Source organism: Hipposideros armiger, unplaced genomic scaffold (genome assembly GCF_001890085.2).
Source record: "Hipposideros armiger isolate ML-2016 unplaced genomic scaffold, ASM189008v1 scaffold_27, whole genome shotgun sequence".
Classification (NCBI taxonomy): domain Eukaryota; kingdom Metazoa; phylum Chordata; class Mammalia; order Chiroptera; family Hipposideridae; genus Hipposideros; species Hipposideros armiger.
In genome coordinates this window covers 5,662,005-5,668,351 of record NW_017731377.1, presented here as the reverse complement: position 1 = coordinate 5,668,351, position 6,347 = coordinate 5,662,005, and the positions used below count along the sequence as shown (strand labels likewise).

Here is a 6,347-nt window from a genome sequence, read left to right as displayed (position 1 = left end):
GAGCTATTAAAAATTAGGGATTTTTTTTGCCTGTTTTGAAAGTATGGAAAAGCAGGGTCTACTAGTAACTAATGGGATAAGTGTTGTAACACCATTTAGTTCAACCACAGTTTGTTTGAGTGCTTGATCTTGTGAGGGGACAAAAACACTTGATATGCTCACACTTGATGTGCTCTTTGGCTGAAGGTTAGAATATGCAGGTTGCAATTTATTTCAAAAAGGAATAGCAAGTGTATTAATCATCATCTACAAATAAGATCATACTGTCTCTTCTACTCAAGTTATGATAGCTGAGACACCATTGGCTGGATTGCCAGAAATGACCTCCCAGGTGTCTTCAGACATCCCCAAAAGTCTTCCTTCCATGTGCTCACATACCCGTTAGCCAGAGGCAGCGCCCACTCAGCACCACCCGTGATTTGCTTTTTCTGCTCGTGCCTGTGAAACCACTGGAGAAACCACACCATCATCACCATTCACACTAAGAACATTTAATTATAGCTCTTGGAGCTGTCTCTGGAGACACCAAGGCTTCCGAACTCAAAGTGCTGCAACTTCTCTGAGTCCTGGTGAAACTCCGACAGGATCTCCTACTTGTGGGCCATACATCCTCACTGGACCACAGGAGGCCTCTGTTTATATTGGATTGCCTTAACAATTCCAGCAGCTTCTGGTCATCTGCACCTTCTCAGAATTTCAGGAAACCAATCATGGAAAAGAATTCCATCATATTCACATCCTTAATCTCAGCCAAATACAGTCTTAAGGATGAAAAAAGTCAAACAAGACAAAACAAAACAGGAACCATGCTTTCAGTGTTGGCCTGTCATCCTATTTTTGGATTCTAGGCTAGGTCATAAAGGTATTGCAGTTTCCACCCTGACCTCTCAGGTGGCTTGCCTTAGGAGAAGCTGACCACTGCGTTATGATGACACTCAAGCAGCCCTCTTAAGAGGCCCATATGGGGAGCACTGAGTCCTCCTACCAATCGCAAATACCAATTGCTAGACATGTGAGAGAGCCACCCTGGGAGATCTTTCAGCCCCATTCAAGGCTTAAGTTGACTGCTTCCTCAGTCAAAATCTGACTGAATCTCATGAGAAATCCGAACCAGATTGCCCAGACAAACCACTCCCAAATTGCCAACACACAGGAGCTGTGAAAAATAAAAAAATGTTTAGTGTTTGTTTTAAGCCACTCCATTCTGGGGTAATTTATTATGTATCAATAGATAACTAATCCAGCTGTTTCTGGTTAGTAGTCTTCCACCAGCAACATTCAGCTGAACTTTATCTTAAGAAACATGATTACCTGAGGTGGCCTGTTTGAAGCTTAAATATTAGATGAGCTTGTACATCAAAGGATACTATCAACAGGTATCAACAGAGTGAAAAGGCAACTGACAGAATGGGAGAAAATATTTGCAAATCATATATCTGATAAAGGGTTAATATCCAGAATATTTAAAGAACTCCTACAACTAAAAAAAAAAAAACCTGGGGGCCGGCCGAGTGGCGCGATGGTTAAGAACTGGCTTGGGATGCCAGAGGGTACCGATTCGGATCCCACATATGAGGGCCAGTGACACTGCCCTCTACAGCTAAGATGCTAAACAACAGCTCAACCTGGAGCTGGACTGCCCTGAGTCGCCAGTTCCGGCGAAGGCTGCAGCCCCTGTGGCAGTGGGTTGCCATGGGCTACCATGTGTAGCCAGCAGCCAACGTGAGCAGCCCTCAAGCCACTGTGAGCGGCCATCCAGGGGCCGGCAACTGATCTGCTTCGCCCGGGAAGAGCGCAGTGATGGTGCCAACTTGGGCCAGTGAAGCAACGTCCTCCACAACTAGATTGAAGAACAAAATGACANGTAGCTCACCACACCAGCTGAAGGTAGCACATCAGCAGTCTCCATGGGAACCAGCTGGCCCGTGGGAGTTTCCCAGGAGGGTCCCTGAGCAGAAGACAGCCTTACAGACTGTCAGTGGGGCACAGCTGCCCTCCCTGGCCCCAGGAGGAGGACTGCACAGGAGACAAAGCTAGAGCCAGCCCTCACACTAACTCTGTAAGGGACACCAGAGAATATAAGTCAAGGGCTTGTATCCTTCTGTGTTTTGCCACTGACTTAGTATCGATAGCATTTTCTTTTCTAAAATGTTCTGCATTTTCTGGCAACCATTATCCATGTTTCAAGGTAAGAGCTATAAAACCAAAGAGATAAAATCCCATGAGAATTGAGAGACACAGGCTGGCCTATAATACTTGAAAATGTAACACATGAAAAGGGACAGAGGTGAAATGTCAAGTGAGTAGAGCTGGGATTGTGAACTGAGGCCTGGAGATCCAAGGCTGAACCCTCCTGCCCTTATGGGAAGGCTTGGAATAAACCGGAGGAGCCGGGACAGTCATGGCCAGGGGTCCAGCACAAGCAAAGCTCCAGGTAGGAAGCAGCAGGTACAGGGAGTGACAGAAGGCTGTGTGTGAGACCTATGGCGTTAAACCAGGATTGTGCTTTGGAGGCCACCTCAGGAGGACCCCGTATATAGACCAAGGCACCTCCCTTTAGCTTATAGACTATAGTGAGGTCCTCATGGTCTTGGAATAGAAAGGGCCAGGATCAAAATAGGAGGCCCAGATGGAAAGATCAACTAACAAGCAAACGCTAAAGTGGAGAAAGACAAACGACAGTCTGACAAATATTCAAACGTTTTGAATGCAAGAAGCATTTGTAAAGAAAATTTCCTGAACTATTTTTATTGATTTGTCACACTGCAAGGAGGAGGAGGAGGTCAAATGTGACTATGAGGTTTTCATCACATTGTCTGAGAAAATAATCTCAGAACAAAAATAGGGACCTAAGGAAAGGGAAAGAGGGAGTTGCCGAGATTGGTTTTAGATAAGGTGGGTTATAAGCGACGGGTCTACATGGGTTCAGGGAGAGCCAGATCTGGGAGACACACACTGACTTCCTATCTAGCCCCCAAAAAAACAGATTTTTGACAGATTTTCTTTACCAATCAATTTCCATTTCTGAAGAAAATATTTATCATGCCACTGTGCTAGGCCCCAGAAATATAAATGATGAGCAAGATAAACACAGACCTTAACTTCTCATAACAAATGGCCCCCGACTAGGACAGTAAAGTAGACACAGTCCAACGATCTGTATATAACAATCTGAACATCGTGAGCTTGAGAGAAGGGTTAAATAAAAATAATCAAACTCACCGTGGAATTAGATAGATCTGTATCTTATATAGTTTGCTTATTTATAAACTACTTTCTATAGACTATAATGTTATCATTGGGAATATGACTTAACAGAAGAGGAAGTATATCTCATAGCTAACATAGCATTATTTAATAGGTATCATGATATATGTTCTATATTAACAGATTATATTTCATGATCCTATAGGCTATACTATAAACTGTATACAAGTTAACAAATGGTTTTGACTTTATGTATTTACTTAGGGTTTCTTAGCAGAATGCAGTGACCTTTGAAAATTTCTTATGGTTGTTATACCTCATGGGCATGAAGGTTAAATAGGAGGTCTGAGGGAGAATGGCTGCTTTGCCTCTGTCAGCTGTGAAATTACTTCTTAACATATATTTACCAAGGTGTCTTTCTTCCAGGGTCATATCCCTGGGGGCATCAAGCCCTACTGACTCCATGGCTCATTTCAAAATCTTGAAATTGGTGGGAGTGGAGGGAAGGAGGAGGTACAGGAAGAGGGGCATTTCAATGTCAAACCAGACCACCCCACGTTGATCAATGAGTGTTTCCTCACTGTTAACCATAGTGTCAGCCATCCCGGTCTGAAGTAGCTGAAATAGAACACAATATCTGACATACACAGCTCTCCCTTTTTTATGTCAGAAAAATACATCAGTTGAGGAAAAGCATTAACAAGACCAAAATGACTAGTTTGATATCGGAAAATAAAATCACCAACAAGGCTATAAAGTATGGTGACGAATGGAAAATCTACATCCTACAAATTGACCTTTCTCCCCTGGTGACTGTAAATCAGTTTACTCTCATAAAACTGCCCAGCAAAAAAGAGCTGTAGTAACAACCTTAGCCATCAATACAGCCAGCACGTCTTTCTACTGCTCTTAAAACTATAGAGTTCAGATGCTTTATTTGAAAATATCATTGAGTTCAGGGACATAGCAGCCTATCATGGGCTTTCTCCCAAAAAGCAGGAAATGATGAATTTTTCCCAAAAGACTCAGCCAGCATAAATGGCTAGGCCTTCTGTGCAGGTGCTATTCCTCTGAAAACAATAGCTATTTCTAATTCTTCCATACAATGTAACCACAAGGGTGTGGGGAAGGAAGAAACTTTCCTCTACCCTCAAGGTTCTTTTGGCTGGACTAATCATTAAATCTACAGGACAATGATTCACAAGAGAAAATAACCGAATTTAATTACATATGCGTGTATGAAACCCCATGGACATGAGAGTCAGAGACCCCCACATGCATGAGAGGTTCAGAGACAGAAAGGGGAAATGAGGTGTATATAGCATTCAGAACTGAGGATCACTTTGGGGCTTCAGAGGGAGGAAGGTCATTGCAGGATGATAAGAAGAGCAGATATTCAGTAATTAAAAGTTTGCCCTGCCCTATACATAGGTTACAAAAGCTATTTCTCTAAAAGCTAATAACTCTTATTACAGGCAAGGCCCCTAATTTAAATTCTTCAAGGAAGGCAAAAATTTCTCCTGAGCCTGTAGGGTCTCGATTACCTTCAGCTCAAAATAATTCACATGCTAAAGTGGCACATTTGGGGAGGCTTGTGCAGAACCCCTACAAGGGCGATAGGACTGTCCAGTACTTGTGGCAAGAACTAAAGAGGATTCACATACTACAGTCATGTGTGTGTTTCTCTCCCCTCTTGGCCATATTTTAAAATATAATATCTTCTATTTGGATGGAACTTTTTATTTAAGAAAGTCAAGCATCTTCCATTAATATTTTCTTATTCTTCATGAGAGCCTCCCTAAAAATCATTCATGTTTATTACATGATAATAATGATTTAATAAATCATTAAGATATGATAAGTCCAGTGCATGTTGTAAAGATAAGGGTCATCTCTAACCTCAACAAAGGTTCAGGCTGGAGAAGTTCTTCAATAGATATTTATCAAGTGCCTACTGATTGCCAGGCAGAAATGCATATAGCTTACCACACATCCAAAGCCAGTAACATTGAGCTTTTCTTATTAGACCAAGTCACCCCTTTGTAATAGCATGTCACCTCACCCAAGGACATGCCCCACACTGGAGATGAGATTCTGTACACAACGCTGGCAGAGCACTCATACTCACCCTTCAGTCATGCCCCTTTTTTGAACACTGGGCATTTTATGTTACTTTTGCATATGAGGGAAATAAAGCTAAGGAAAACTGTTCTCTCTACCAAGGGCTTTGAGAGAAGAGATGAAAAAACACGAAATACAAATTCATTTCCCACTGCGTGACCTTCACTTGCTCCCTTAATTTCTAACCCAGTAGTATCATAATTTTTAAAAATATATATCCATATATGTTTTATCTGTTTCTTTAACAAATAACAGAATCACACCTCATCTTTAAAATTCTTAAACAATATGGAGGTAAAGCAGACTTTTCATACCAAACATAGACACTGAAAAAGAAAGTGAAACAGCAGATCGCTGACAGGTACAGTCTCTTGCCATTTGGAAGCATCATGGGAAAAAAATACGTGAGGTTAAGAAAGCAGCATCACTTTAAAACTCAGCAATTTCCCACGAAACTTCTCGTAACTAACTTTCAGTTTGGCTCCCTCCTATTGATTTGCTCTTTTCCAAAAAAAAAACTCCCAAAGATGCTATCTTCTTCCCAACATCAAAGCCTTTTGCTCAATTTAATTGCTTCAAATATTCCACAGTGCTTTCCCAAGTTTCAGCTCAGCTATGATTTGTGAATCAGTTATCTGATGCTTTCTAGTGTGCAAAACAGAGCCTATAATTGAGTTAGATAATTCCCGAGCTGTGGAAATAGTATTCAATACTTCTCTATCTAGCGAGGACCGACAATTCACATTAGTTTTTTGTTAAACCTATTGCAAGATTTTAGAGAGTAAATGTAATATTTAAATAGGGATCCTAGTTACATGATGATTGGCTGCCATGATTAATCATTACTTTTACTTTGCCATTCTTAATGAAATTAAAACGGGATTTATTTTTCCTTTCCTATGGTACTTGTTCCAGTCTGCTTTTGGTTACCTTTTTCCTACCTAAAGCACCTTGGCACTTTATGTTGTTACTTAGCATTTGTATAGCTTTCTTTTTTCAAAGCACTTTTGGGCAACAAA

The 6,347-nt window shown here is 41.3% G+C and overlaps 1 protein-coding gene across 4 annotated transcripts in view; it reads left to right on the top strand.

Moving 5' to 3' along the window:
* The window catches only part of GALNTL6 (polypeptide N-acetylgalactosaminyltransferase like 6), a 1,038,752-nt gene that overhangs the window by 948,994 nt on the left and 83,411 nt on the right, over positions 1–6,347 (top strand). The window lies entirely within an intron of this gene.